Source organism: Apis laboriosa, unplaced genomic scaffold, assembly GCF_014066325.1.
Source record: "Apis laboriosa isolate Shangri-la unplaced genomic scaffold, ASM1406632v1 scaffold112_cov148, whole genome shotgun sequence".
In the NCBI taxonomy this organism is placed as follows: domain Eukaryota; kingdom Metazoa; phylum Arthropoda; class Insecta; order Hymenoptera; family Apidae; genus Apis; species Apis laboriosa.
Genome location: NW_025220865.1, coordinates 3,049,895 through 3,064,996, shown reverse-complemented (window position 1 = coordinate 3,064,996; position 15,102 = coordinate 3,049,895). Strand labels below are relative to the sequence as shown.

Genomic DNA, 15,102 nt, shown 5'->3' with positions numbered 1-15,102 from the left:
TTCATTGTTTCTCATAATATAAAATTCTTTTAAGAGTAAAACTATCGAAATTGATAAAGTAACAAATTTCAAATCTTTTATAATTACTAAAATTAATTTTAATTATTTTTGAGGTAAGAAATAATTAGATGATAGATGATTAGATATAAGATATTTTATTTCATGATTAAAAAATTAATCATAAATAAAAAATATAATTTAAATTTCATTAATTTAATATTTTTTAAAATATAGAAAAAGAAAGAAAAATCTTATTTTTTAATCAAAAATAAATCAAATATTATTATAAGAAAACGAGAAGAGGATAAGAATCTCTAGGACTGGTTCACGGAAGTTTGTCACGCGCCTTTTTTTCGAATTTATCACTCGTTTCTTGACAATCTCTTCCTCTTCAACCCTTCTAAGAGCTCATTGGATTTACTTACTGGATTTTTCAGCGATCGTGTGCATACGTAGCAAACTCACGTTTTGATTCACGTTACCGGCCAGACAGATATCCATCTTGGATCCTCGACACAATTCGGCGGCGGAACACGTCCTTCATTTCGTTTCATTTCACGTTCCACGCGGCAAAGAACGACGGGCACGAACAGGCGGCACAAGATAAAGTCGTTTTCACGCTCCTTCAGTTTTGGATTTGTTCGATTCGCCGTGGATCCTGGGTTTACGCCGGTTGAATACAGGTCAAGGTTGAAAATCGCTGCATACGTACAAGACTGGTTACAAACGTGTATTTTCAGGATAATAAGTCATGGTGGTTGATAAAGATATGAGTGAAACGTGCTCAGAGAAATGAAAAATGGAAAAGATAATGAAAATTATTTTAAGAATATAAATGAAGAATATAATGCATTCTTTGTTATAGTAAATTTTGAAATTGTAATGAAATTATAGTTAATTTATATAGTGATAATAATGAAATTTTAGTAAATCCTATGTATTAGAGATTTTGAGATTAATGCAAGATTATTGGATTATATCTTTAATATTACTCATATTATAAAAATGAGAAGATAATATTAAATGGCAGGTTAAAATTATTAGAAGATTTTGAAAAAAATCTATAATTTGTAATTTATCAATTGTAATGTTATATAAATTATTATATATTGCCTTAGCTTTAATTGAATTTTTCAAGATTTTTTATTTATTATTCTTTTTATTAAAATTAAACGAATTATAAAAGAAGAAAGCATCGATTAAAATATTTAATAAAATAATCTAAGAAAAAGATAGAAAAAAAATGATTAGTAAAATCATAATTAAGCAGAATTTTGAAATAAGGAAATATTCCTTTCTCTATTAAATAATTAAGCAAATTCTATGTACTTTTCTGTTATCTCTTGATACTATATTTCATATAGCTTATTATAGGTAGATGTTATATTCTCCCATTACAATGTCATCATTTGCATTCATATTGTCTCTTGGACGACAAACGAAAAGAAACTCGCATATAGTAGTTATTCTACAGGCATGCTGTACGTTTCACAATTCTATTTTAACTATAATTTATCTTCAAATTAATAATTATTAACAAGACTGTCACAATGCTATTTTCATGTTAATATAAGAGTTTGCACATACATCATTCAATTATGCATTGTATTTATAATCAATACAAATTAATACAATTCATAATAATTGCATTTATAAATTTTTTCAAATAATTTAATTTTCTAAGTTTTTTTCTTTTAATGTTTGAAGAATTAAAAAAAATTTACATATTTTATTAGTTTTTATTACTACTTATTTTTTTATACTACTTGTTTCTCAAAAAATTAAAAAGATAATATTTATATTTATATAATTTCCACTATAAATATAATTTTTTTTGGGGGGGGGAAGGAAGAGATAATTAGCTATTCTTAAAATTTAATATAACGAAAACTGGGAAATTTAGAAACTTATAGAATCAAAAAATTGAGTTCAGAAAAATTTAATGTAAAAAAAAATTAATTAATCTAGAAATCATATAAATCCAAATATAAGAGCATTAATAAAAAAATCTAAAATTCTTCAAATATAAAGGTACTAGATGTTGTTACTTTCTATCAATTCTCTTAAAGATATTCAATATTCTTTATTTTTTCCTTAAATAAATATGTATCTTTCATTTAAGATAAATTTTTTTTTTAAAAAATATTTTAAAAAAGTGAAACAAAATTAATTGTTACTTCCATGGTTCACATTGACGATTGATGATACATAGCTCGTATAGGATCACATTGCTTTCCGACTCGAGTCACGGTCGAAGTGAAATTGGTGTTGGGAACAACATTGCGAAATGTGCATAAAAGCCTACTTTAAGGTTTGGTCTAGTTCAATACAGGTCAAGGTTGAGGCATCACAAGGCATCCACCACAGACATGGTCCGAATCATTGTGGTTACGAATACGATTTTTCAACATTCGTGAAAGATTCGTGCAAAAAATATTACTCGAGATCGTTTGTTTTAAAGAACTTCTAATATTTAAGTCACACAAATTTAAAAATATCTAAAAAATAAAAAATTAACTTATTAATATATTTAAAAAATGAATTTTAAATTTTTAAAAAGAAAAATTTTTTTCCAATAGTTTTCAAGTAATTTTCAATAAACAAATTCATTTCAATAAACAAAAATCATTTTTCAGGATACGATCGTTGAATGCATCGAGCATGTATCCAATTGTCGATTGTCAGTGAAAGGAATAATACTCTGAAAACGTTATCCGAATGGTATCGCCTTTATAGAACAATATAATTGTTGGATTAAACGCGATCAGTATAATGTTGCATGTATATATGAAATAATTATTTTACAGTCTCTATATAACTTTGATAATAATTGTCCACAATATCTGTCCCTATTGTCGAGGTCTTAACGTTGCACAAACATGATTGCAACCACGCCAACAGCTGAAAACTTTGTCTCTGAGAATGTCCTTGCGTAGATAGCTCCCGCATGAGTGATTTTTGCATCGTTACTTTCTTGCATAACATGGATTGCGGGCGCACACGCGGTATCTCTGACATAGGTGACGATCAACCGGTGACATCTTTTACGCAATCAGATTTTCTTTCTTCATTTCCGATTATCTGTCGAAAAGGTCACTTACCCGTGACTAGCTTTATCGTATAATCCTCGATCCTTTCACGTCGCATTGGTATTCGGTATTCGGGAAGGTAAACATAACCTCACAAGTTTCTATTTATAGACTATTATTTTTCTGATCAACTTGTCAATATTTTTTTTTCGAATTTCTTTTTAATTTCTTTTTGTCAAACGACTCTTCGGAATTGGTGATACTTTAACTTTTGTTTTGCAGTGATTTCAGACGAATATGGATATTTTTAATGGAAATATATTTTAGAATGATAAAATGCTTTTCAATTTTTTTCAACTTGTTATTCTCTTTTATAATCAAACAATTTGAATTCTTCATTCACATTTATAAAAATCAATAATCGCAGGAATCATTTTAAAAGTCATAATAGGTTAGGAATCTGAAACATAGTAGGAAAAATTTCTGGTATGTTTATAATATTTTTTTTAAATAGAGAATAAATTTATAAGAATGTTTATGCAAACGAGCTTTCTTGGTCTTCTTCAATTGCTACTGAAAAGGTCACTTGCTAAGTATTTTATTTAGTAAGCTATGTATATTTTTTATCTAAAGAAGAAGATAGTAGATTTCACTTATCTGACTATATTTTAAAAAAAGGTTAATTAAGGAACTTTAATCAAATTACTTTTATATTAGAGTTAATATTAAAATAAAAAAGTTAATGTGTTCTACAAAATGCAAAAATTTAAAATTTTGAATAGAATTTTATCTCAGAAAATTTTTTCAAAATTTATCTAAATAAATAAATTTAGTTTATAAATTTTTGATAAAGAATTATACAAAATAATTATTAAAAATTCATACTTAATATACTAAATTTTTATATATGCATATTACAAAATATTTTACAATATTTTTTGGCTATTCAAATAATGTTTAAACATACTATTTATAGATTTTTTTATTTATATTGCTTCATAACGCATAAAACTAACGTAATACTTTTTGCGAAAGTTTCATAAGCTAAAATGATGGACAAAACGGGCATGCATCATGTCCGTGCATCATTCTCTGCACGATAAAAAGTCACGAAAAGATTACGAAATTTTTCGCCGGTCTAGTTTCATGCCGATGCAAGAAATACTCTGACACCTTTTAAATTTCTGCTCCAGATACGGGTAACAACTCTTGCATAAGCTTTATCGATACACGAATTACCATTGAAATCGTTGCAAGAAATATGCCGATCTTGTTCCTTCGTGAACAACGATTTCCGTTCTTTACATAAACAACAAGATTTATTATTGCTTTGCAAATCGAAAGTATTTAATCGTTGTTTTCTTTAATTTATAGAACAAGATGTTTTTTCATTTTTTTTTAAATTTAAAAAAATAGCTTAAAATCTTTTTAAATTAATATTTAATTATGTGATATTAATGTGATTATTTAATTTTATTTACATTCATAAAAATATATATAATATTGCTATCATTTAAAATATTTTACTCACGTAACACACAAAACACATAATTCATGTTGAAAATTTACTTTATAAAAAATAAAACATTAAACACGTCTTTTTTAATGAACATAACCTGTACAAATTTAAGTATTGAAAAAATGATTTTATAATTTAATTATCTTTCATATGTTCCAAAGTAGTTCGAATTTTGTTGTACATTCAAGGTAATATACTATAGAGTTTCACGAGACAGATTTTACGATAAAGAAAAGAAATCAAATTCCGGCTCGATATGTATACAAACGTGTCGCAGTATTGAACAGTGCACAGTAATCGATGTATCGATACGTTCGTTCAATAGTAGCCGTGATACCACGATCGATACTGTCATGCGCAACTGCGATATATCTTTGGTACTATCGCAAGAAATGGCGCACTTATTAATGCGATATCGAATCGCGGAAGTCATAAATGTGTTCTCGCAAGAACTAGTGAGCAGATCGTGGCACGCAGTCTAGAAATTTACACCGAATTATATATACGTACAAACGATACAGGTTAGATTGTGACCACCAGTCCTTTTCTCTATATGCGTGAGAACGTTATATGCCGGCTTGGTCGCTCTCCTTTATTCTAAGAACGCGCGAAAAACCGTAATTGTGTGTTACGATTTACGAGTGACTGAAATATGAATTGGTCCCCACGAAAGTGTCGCTATATTTCGCAGCTCTTGCTGTTTTCCGTTGTGTTCTTTGTGTTTTTGATGCAGTCGAAAGTAAGTTTTGATTTTGACATTTTTGATATTTATTAATTCTTAAGCATTCTATATTATAAGTCATTGAGGTTAGGATTTTTATTTTCTGATAAAATAATTTTATTTCTGAAATATTAATTGATAAATTATTAATAAGTGTATTACTAACTTTAAAGTATTTATATTATGATATATAAAATAGTTTACATATATATATTAATTTATATTTATACTGATAGAATGAAAATATTTTTTTTCTTGAATTTTTTATAAATTATATTGTAATAAAATTTACAATGATCATAATCTAAAATATAGATATAAAAATTTTTAAAGGTTTATATATTAGATTAATCAACAAAATCATTATTAATCGTATAAATAAATTCTTTCAAAAGATTATCAAAACAATGTTATGTAAAAAAAAAAATATTAAGACCATTCTTTTAATTTTTACATGTTATCCTTGAAAAGATATAAATTTCTTTTCACTTATCTCAATGACTCACTTCTTTCGAAAAAACGATCATCTTTTAAAATTGGCTATCGAAACGATCCTCGGGTATATATATTGCAAAAGAAAAAAAGAAAAAATAGTAAAAGACAAACAATATCATTGAAATATACATTGCGAATATCGATTTCCATAATCCTTTGACTTTCCACATATTTATGAAAATATGTAGATGAAGAAGTTGAATATTATTTATACCAGTTCGACTGCTCGGCTTCCCGCTTGTATATATATTCAATACTTCATTAGTAACATCAGTCAGGCTCGATCCTTGATATTTTACATAATTTTTTTATATGGAGCGTTTTTCGACTCGCGTGGCTGCGTACGTACATTGTCACCGTTATTTTTAACTGGTAGACAGGTCGATTGCAGTCTAACTGGAATTATCAGAAGCACAGTGTTTCACAATGAGTATTGTTCCTTCCGAAACACTGTAATACAAGCTTGAAGATATTGCATATGTAATATTAACGGGGAACGTCAACTAACCGTACATAACCTATATCGCACGTATATACATATATATAATATATGTATATTATATATATGTATGTATATATTATATATATATGTATATATAATATATATCTAATTTTTTAAAAATATTTTCGATATATTTTTGATTAATTTATAGCAAAAATAGCAAAAATATAGCAAAAATAAATGAATTTTGCTAAAATATATAATTTAATGGAAATAAATAATTTTTTCTAACTTTTTATACAATTAATAAAGAAGTTAATTTTATGACTGGATCATACATGAAACACAATAGAAAGGCTAAATTAATTATTAAAAGTAAATTAAAATTTGAATATCAAATATTTCATAAAATTTTATTACGATGAAATTATAATTCACATACATTATTCTAATATTTTTTATCATTATTTAAATTTATAAACTAATACTAAATGTCGCGATATATTTACGCGACAAATTACATAAAAACGAATCGACAATTCTAAAAGCAAAATGAAAAGAAAGCAAAGACAAAAATTTGCAAAATTAAAGAAAAGATCTATTAATCATTTTTCAAGTGACTTCTTCAATTGATTCGTGGCAGACAGTCTGGAGTCTCTCATATCTTCGAACGTGATAAATAATTATCTTCTCTCCTGTCGATTTTTGATCGTCATCAATCATGACTGTTAGTCGACACTTGTAATACGTTTGTTTGGCTATTCGAAGGATGAATCGCGTATATTAGGATATAAACTCGTGAGCATATTATAATAAGAGTGAGTTTAATAACCTCGGGCGTCGTTGCTTTCTCTGGCTGTTCTCGTAGCTCTCGTGGGATCGTTAATTTGTCTCGGTGGTGGCATTTTAATTACGACCGGGAAAGGTACGTGAGTAATAATAGTATTTGCCGTGTGATATATGTTTGGACGGGAATAAAGTATGATTTTGAGATTGAATTTATTTGTATAATTTTGAACCATTGTCTTATGAAATATTTAAAGAAAATTAAATTATACATTAGGAAGAATGAGACAGTGAATCATTTCGAATTTAATTAAGTTATGATATTTATTAATGTACGACTGTTTATTGTAATAAAGAGATTGTTATTTTTTAAAATAAAAAGTATATAAACAGATACCAGAGATATAATTGTTTATTTAATGAGATATGATTTATGTATACTTGTGTTGATATAAAATAATCTTTAGAAAGTTTCAATATATATAAAGAATTGAAAAAAGAATTGAATTATAGATTAATTTTAATATTTTGAATTCGAAATATAATAAAAAATATAACGAAATATTTTTTTATTTTTTTTTTATTCAATAATACATAAAATACTAAAGTATTAATCAATATTACATACATTTAATCAAAGAGTAAATTTTTAATAACAAAAATTAGTATATAAATTTAAACTCGATAAAAAAAAATTGTAAAATATTCTTTAAGCAATATAATCATAAAAATTTTTATTCGTACTAAATGTTTCGTTATTTTTAACGCAGATTAGGATATCTAAAAATGTAATTAATTTACCGATGTCAACTATCTTTTTTTGGAACAAAAAAGATATTTCGCCTATCGGTATGTTCACTATTGAGGTTACAACACTTCCAACTGAATACATTTGCTAGGAAACACCTGTTTCGATCGAATGTTTCCTCCTTTTCTTCGTTTTTTTTAGATACGCATTACAAGATGAAACATTAAGTTTCGATATTAATCAAGAATAGTCAAAGATAGGCAAAAATTTAAAAAGTATAAAAATTATTATCATATATACAATTATAATATTCAAAAAAAAAAAAATTAGAAAAATGATTAGAATAACTGAATAAATGAATGTAGAATCTGTACTGTAAAATAAAGATCACGTGATTTTTCATCACGTGATCAATTCCTAGTTATCCCTAACATAGGCAAATAGCAAAAACAAAGATAATTAGCAGCGATTTTCTTTCTTTACGATAACAAAGACTTGGCCACGCGACTTTTGATCATAGAGTAACAAAATTAACTTGATAATTGATTGACGTACAATCGTCTTGTTTTCATTCTGATTCATTTCTGCTTTTATCAAAGTCGTCAATGAGTTCTTTAAAAAAAAATAGAAAATTTGTTGATTCATTTGTACTATTTTTGACGATTTGGTGCCAATTGTGAATTCGTCAATTATTATTTTTAATTTACGGAAAGATTAAAGATTGATTTCTCAATCAAATTTTGACGGTGATAAGTTTCTTAAATTAAAACCGTCGTATTTAGAATTGGAAATATAAAAATATGAATTTAAATAAACGATGATATGATGAAGAATGATGGTTTACGATATTACTATTAAAAAAAAAAAATCTAATCAGCAAGTTTCTCTCGTCGAGGATATTCTTAAAAATCGAGAAAGATATGCTTATTCAATTTTAATATAAATAATTTGTTTAAAAAAATATTTCTTTTGTTGAAAAGAAATCATATAATTATTAATAAAATCGTTATATCAATATTTTTCCTTATATCGCGAAATGATCGAATTTTAAAAATTTAAATTTTCTTAATTATTATCTCAGACAATAAATTTTTGTTAACCCTTTTGCTGTAAAAATATGCAATAAATATTGCGCAAAAGATCATTATCGATTTCAAAAGAGGATATTTCTATTCAAATAGTGTTAATAAACATTTTGAAAGCGAAAATGTTTATAAATATTGTAAAAATTCACCAATCATTGTTTTGGTTTACAATCGATCTTGAAAAAAACGACCCTGACATTTATTAACATTTATAAGTATAAACATATATCGAATGAATATAATGATTACACATATCATTTAAATACCGTGATTTATTTGCACGAATTACACATTTACCAATTATCATAAATAATCATATATAACTATAGAGTAGGTAAGGGAATAAAAAAAAAAAAAATTAAATTAAAGGAAATATCCCCCCATCATAGCTATATTACGATATATATAAAAAAAAATGTGAGGATATATTTTTGGATTATGACAAAGAGGAATAATATCGAAAATCAAAAATTATACAAAATTTATATTATTCATAGATAAAAATCTTTGTCGATTTATCTGTTGTTATTATATCCAAGTAGGTAGTACAATATCCGGGTATTTTGTCGGATTAATACGTTATGAGTCATATGCAAAACGTTAAAAAAACATACGTACAAATGATAGCTCTAAATTCTTAAAAAAAAAAAAAAAAAAAAAAAAAAAAAATAAAAAGGAAGGAAAGAAAAAAAAAACTGTATGTACATAAAATATACATACAGAAATTTGTGAATAATTTAGATGATATAATGTATGCAAAATTCTTAATTCGAATGCGAAGTAAGCATGAGTCAACCAATATGATAAGGGACAATATAAATCTCTCTTACCATTCGTTGAAGTCACTTTCGTCGCGATAATACGATGCGTGCTTTCATTGATATCTCTTTAATCTTTTTATGTCATAATCGAAATATAACTCGATAAATTTAAAGATTTATGCACTTTAAATTTTTAAATTCTCGTTTCATTTGTTTCTTACTTATATACTTACTATGTTACTATGTTATTATACATTTTTATTTTTCATGTTATTTGAACGAGCTAAAACTTAATTATAATTTCTATAAATATAAATAGTAAAAAAAAAAAAAGTCTAATTATACGAAAAAATTAATTATATTTCAGAATATTATATTCTTGGAATATTTATAAATTCTTAATTTAAAACACTAATTAAAGTCTTTTTTTTTTTTTAATATTTATTAGGCAATATATTAGGTGTATTTATTAAAAACCGTAGGTAAAATTTTTTTATGGAAGAAAAATATACGTGTCTTAAAATTTAACAAATATTGATCCATATTTTGAAATTTTCGCTTCCGTTATAAATATTTACGAACTTCATATCGCGTACGATTAGTGTTATACAATTAATGATTTAAATCTTTTTAAAAAAATTTGTAAAAAATTTTTATCCCATTGGAAAATCGAAGAAATAGATATCGATCCATTTTATCGAAAATTTTTCTTTTAAAATATCGATTTAATTAGCGGTGTATCTGCGCGGTGACATTTAAAAAATATACATCATACTCTTCGCGGGGTTCCCTTATAAATTAACGCCGAATGTCTTTCCACTTGTCAGACTCTCTTATACCCGAGATAATGACGACCGCTTAAGATTCCAATAAAAATGATTTCCGGATTCCTTGAGGCATGGCCGACGATCTGGAAAAATGTACCAAGGTAATGAAATTCTCATGATCACGCTCCGCCACTTGTATTCCATTCTGTCTGTGTACGATGATTTACACGCAACTACAATTCCCTACGTGTCCCTGAGACAAAATGAAGACTAGGGACATTCCGTGAGATTATCAACGATTGGACGATCGATATTTAAAAATAGTGGAGAATGGAATAAGATTTAATTTTCTTCATTTCTATGTAACATTTATATATAGGATCTTGTGTGTGCTTACCTAGAACTTCAATATCAATTAATTATAATTGAGTCTCGCATAAATAATATTTATAATAAGCGAATTGTTATTCAACAATATTTCTGCGCTATCAATGCGGTTAAAGAAAATTGGTTTAATTAGTTCTTCGAATAGATCTTGTGTAATTTTATATTTCATTAGTGATTATCTCATTATTTTCTTCATTTTTTTTTTTTTTTATATATATTTTCTCTTATTGGAGTTTAAAAATTTATTATTAAATTATTAAATAATGGTAAAATCGATTCGAAAAATGCTCATTTTGCCGTAAGTCACGATCAAGGTTATGTATGCCTCATTATTAATATTTAAACATCATAAACGTCAATGAGATAAGCGGAAAAAAGATATTGTAGAAAAAAAAAATTATCAAAAACAAGACATCTTAAATTTACATTTTCAATTTATATTATGAATAATAAATTTGTACATTTAATGTCTTCGTGACAAATACATAGATCGATTCCTTCATCCTTTTTATCTACTTTCGAAACTAAATGCATTTACGTTGTAATAAAGGTATTACATACTGATAAAATTATAAATTGAAAAAAATAATGAACTTATTTTGTCTTGAGATTATATTGCAAGTAAAATATTTTAAAATGTAGAATCCATTTGGAAATCAACTTAATTATTGAGAACTTCCCTTGGACTTGAATTTAATGAAGCGAGTAATTTCATTGCTGAAACATATATAATAAATTTTTTTAAATGCTCGAGCTCTCATTTCTTCTTCGTCTTTAACTAGCTATCATTCTCTAATTTAGTGATCTCAACCGTCATAATAATGCTTGCTTTATTACAGTCTGGGTCAAAAATAAGGGATCAGTGTCAAGTTTCGTTCAACAACTTATTTTAACAAGTTTGAGTTTAAAGTTTTCTTTAAACTCTTCTGTCTTATTTTTTCAAAAATTTATAAGGATAAAAATGTAAGAGAGATTTTAAATGAAATATTAAACTGTTGGATAACTCTGTAAAATATATATTGAAATTTTTGTGATTATTGATGTAAATACTTAATTAAAAAATTGAATTGAAATTAGATAAATAATTTTTTTAACTAGCATTGTCTTAATAGTTAAATATATAAATAAACGAATAATTAAAAATAATATAAAATTGCTTGTATTTATCACTACTTTATTACTAATATTTTAATAATTCTTAATTGGATTGCATTTATAAAAAATTTATAAAAAATTTGTAAAAATATATATGAACTAAATATAGGATAGCAAGAATCATACAAATAACAAAATACTAGTAGTAGTGATAAATGTTAAAAGGAACATTATAGTAAATATTTGCAAGCTGTGAGGTTATGATGAATAATTGTTGTGAACGAAAGTAAAGTGATCACACTTGACGTACCGCAAACAGAAGATATATTGGTTGTGTCCTCGAAGGATGACCATGGGTTTGGAATGACTACTCGTGACCGCGTACCGACTGACATATGAGAGAGAAAGTCGAGTACATTAACACCGAATGAACCGTATCACCTTGTTCGCACAAATTGCCCATGAGGCACGCCAAATAGGAACAGAATTAATGACAGGTAGATGATGTTTTTCGCCTCCTGTCTCATAGACAAGATTGAATCTTTATTGGAAAACAAAATGGTGGTGCAACTTGAGATGACAGTGTATTTGTTAATCTAAGATAAAATGAAGAATTAAGTTTTTGTAAGTCTTTGAGCATGATCTTTGAGTTACACAATGAATATTAATAGAAGTGTTTATGTTTATATAATATTATTTGAAAGATAAAAATTGAGAAATAAAAATATAGAAAAATATGGAATCTTGATTTTGATAATTAATTAAAAAATTGATAATTGAAAATTATATAAAAGAAATATGATGAAAAATGATAAAATATTTGATTAATTATTACTAACTGTTTGATATAACCAGAAAAGAAATATTTTTAATTAATGAATTTTGTAATAATTTACAATTATGAAGTAATTGATGAACATGTATCAATTAACAGTAAAACATCGTGAAATCTTAGATGTAACAAGATTCTATGATGTCTAAATCTTGATGTAACTTGAGACAAAATTCTAAATGCTGACTCAAAATTAATCGATAAACAAAAATTTCACGACACTAAACAGTATCATTTCTCATTCAGATTGAATATTCAGAAGAAAAATTACATTTGCAGAAAAGTTAGTATTCAGGAGATGAAAAAAATTTTTAATTTTATTTAGTTTAGATCAGATATCTCTTAATTATAAGTAAGATAATGATAGATTAGCTTATACTATATAAGCTATCAAGTTGGAAAGCAAGTTTGATCAAAAGGGAATAAATTTTTATTCCTTTAATAATAATTTTTTAAGAACAAATACAATAAAAAATTTACAATTGATAACTATTATTTTCCAGGATTATTTTTTTTTTTTTGAAGTTAAATGTGCAATACCAATTAAAACCAGTTTTTATTTCTATCTTAAAAGACACTTTTTATAGAGAAGATAGATAAAATAGAAATTTCAGAATAATATTTCCGTTTTTCAATTTTCTGAGTAACAAATTAATTCGAATCTTCTCTTATCCATCGAGCAAGAAATAATTCCAATTTAATAATAATGCGCTCCTTTCAAGGTTGATGATAATTAATTTTTTGTTTTTCACATTCGATCGATTACCATCGATTTCACATCGTTGTCCACAATAAAGAAGCTATATATCTCGTTTTACAGACGAATGTATTTTAAAAGAATACATGGCTAAATCAAGGATGGGAATTAATTTATCTCGGTAAATCGAGATAAAAGGTCAGTGGAGATTAATTTTATTGTCTCAGAAACTTGCTACTATATTACATTTTTTATATTATATTTTAGAATATAGATTATAGATTTTCCTTTAATCAAATTAAATCTAGAACGTTGTGCATTAATATTATTAATGCATTTAAATTGGAACATTAATAATAGAACGTATCGAGAATCGTGTTTGAACATGAATGGAACTGATTCTTCGTATAAAAATAAGTTAAAAAATATAGAATAATATTTTTTCATTTGAAGATTCTTTTTCGAGAAAATTGAATTTTAAAATTCGTGCATAATTCAAAATCAAATATTCGCACATTTATTCAATTTTCTCAAACAATGAGACTCGATGCAAAAAAATTTTATTCTACTTATTTTCGATTTAATTTAAGAATAAATCATCCTTTATTGTATTTTTCATTGTTACTTTCAATTTTAATCGAACTTTTTTAATATTTCTTTTTAATATTTCGTTTTATTTCAAAACGAAAAAATTTTTTTCTAATAAATATAATAAATATTATAAATAAATATTTTTTCTAATAAATATTCTTCAGCTATCGTAATTTTTATAATTTTGTCTGATAATTTTTAACATTTCACATGTTGTTGCAAATATTCAATTATCCTTGATTAATTAACACAAAGAAGTTAACGCAATTGAGAAATTTTCTGCGAGATATCACTAATTGACATGCAAAGTTTCAATAATTAGAATTCGATTTAACCAGTATAAAGGTGTGAAATAAATCATAGATACCAGAAAAAATACATAGACTTTTTCTTTATATGTGAAATCGAGAAATCATTCAATTAATATGAGAAATGTGCGAATTCTGAAGATCGAGTACAACATCAATTACGATGATGAATATATAAAGATAATTCATCTGCAATAAATAATCTTATAACGAAAGTAACAATGATTGATGATCTAATTTAAATTGAATTCACGTTAAAATTTAATTTTATACATAATTTTGTATTAATATTAATTATCAAATATGTTACAATAATTTAATTTTTTGATAAATTAACATAAAACCATTAGATAAGATAATTAAGCACAATTTGTAGTAATAATATTTATTTACAGTATTTATAATATATATACAATATAAGAAATACAAAAAAGAAAGTACAAGTATAATAAATATAAGTGATACATATATAAATGAAAAAATCAGATCATAATAATTTGTTTAATTGAATAACCACAGAAAATCCGGAAACTACTTTTGATTCTAATAAATATAATTGCTTATAAAAATATGAAAAAAAAAATAATATAGACGTGTCCATGAAATAAACAACTTAATTGCAACACGCTCCAAGATTAAGAGAGCTTGTGGTCATACTTTGTGATCTCTCTTGCTAGTCGATTCGTCTCGACCAGTCTTCTAACCGGAAGAAACGGCTTCTCGTTACTTCCTCCTAGATACGAGCAATCAAACTGTAAAGAAAGTGATCGGGCAACCTTAAGTTCAAGCAATTGATTTTTGTACATTTATATAAACTATAAATCTATTAATGTTACAAA

The 15,102-nt window shown here is 25.5% G+C and overlaps 1 protein-coding gene and 1 long non-coding RNA gene across 11 annotated transcripts in view; one reads left to right on the top strand and one right to left on the bottom strand.

Moving 5' to 3' along the window:
- The window catches only part of LOC122714342 (venom metalloproteinase 3), a 66,543-nt gene that overhangs the window by 21,916 nt on the left and 29,525 nt on the right, over window positions 1–15,102 (top strand). Inside the window, exon 1 of one of the 9 annotated variants that reach the window (XM_043935650.1) lies at window positions 5,005–5,287. The exons of the other annotated variants lie outside the window; for them this stretch is intronic. The gene's annotated coding sequence lies outside the window, so the exon portion shown is untranslated. Of the gene's footprint in view, window positions 1–5,004; window positions 5,288–15,102 lie in introns of those variants that run through there. 9 annotated transcript variants of the gene reach the window in all.
- Window positions 1–15,102, bottom strand: part of LOC122714419 — a 47,993-nt gene that overhangs the window by 7,810 nt on the left and 25,081 nt on the right. For both annotated transcript variants that reach the window (XR_006346639.1, XR_006346640.1), the window contains exon 2: window positions 466–700. This is a non-coding gene — a long non-coding RNA (uncharacterized LOC122714419). The remainder of the gene's footprint in view (window positions 1–465; window positions 701–15,102) is intronic.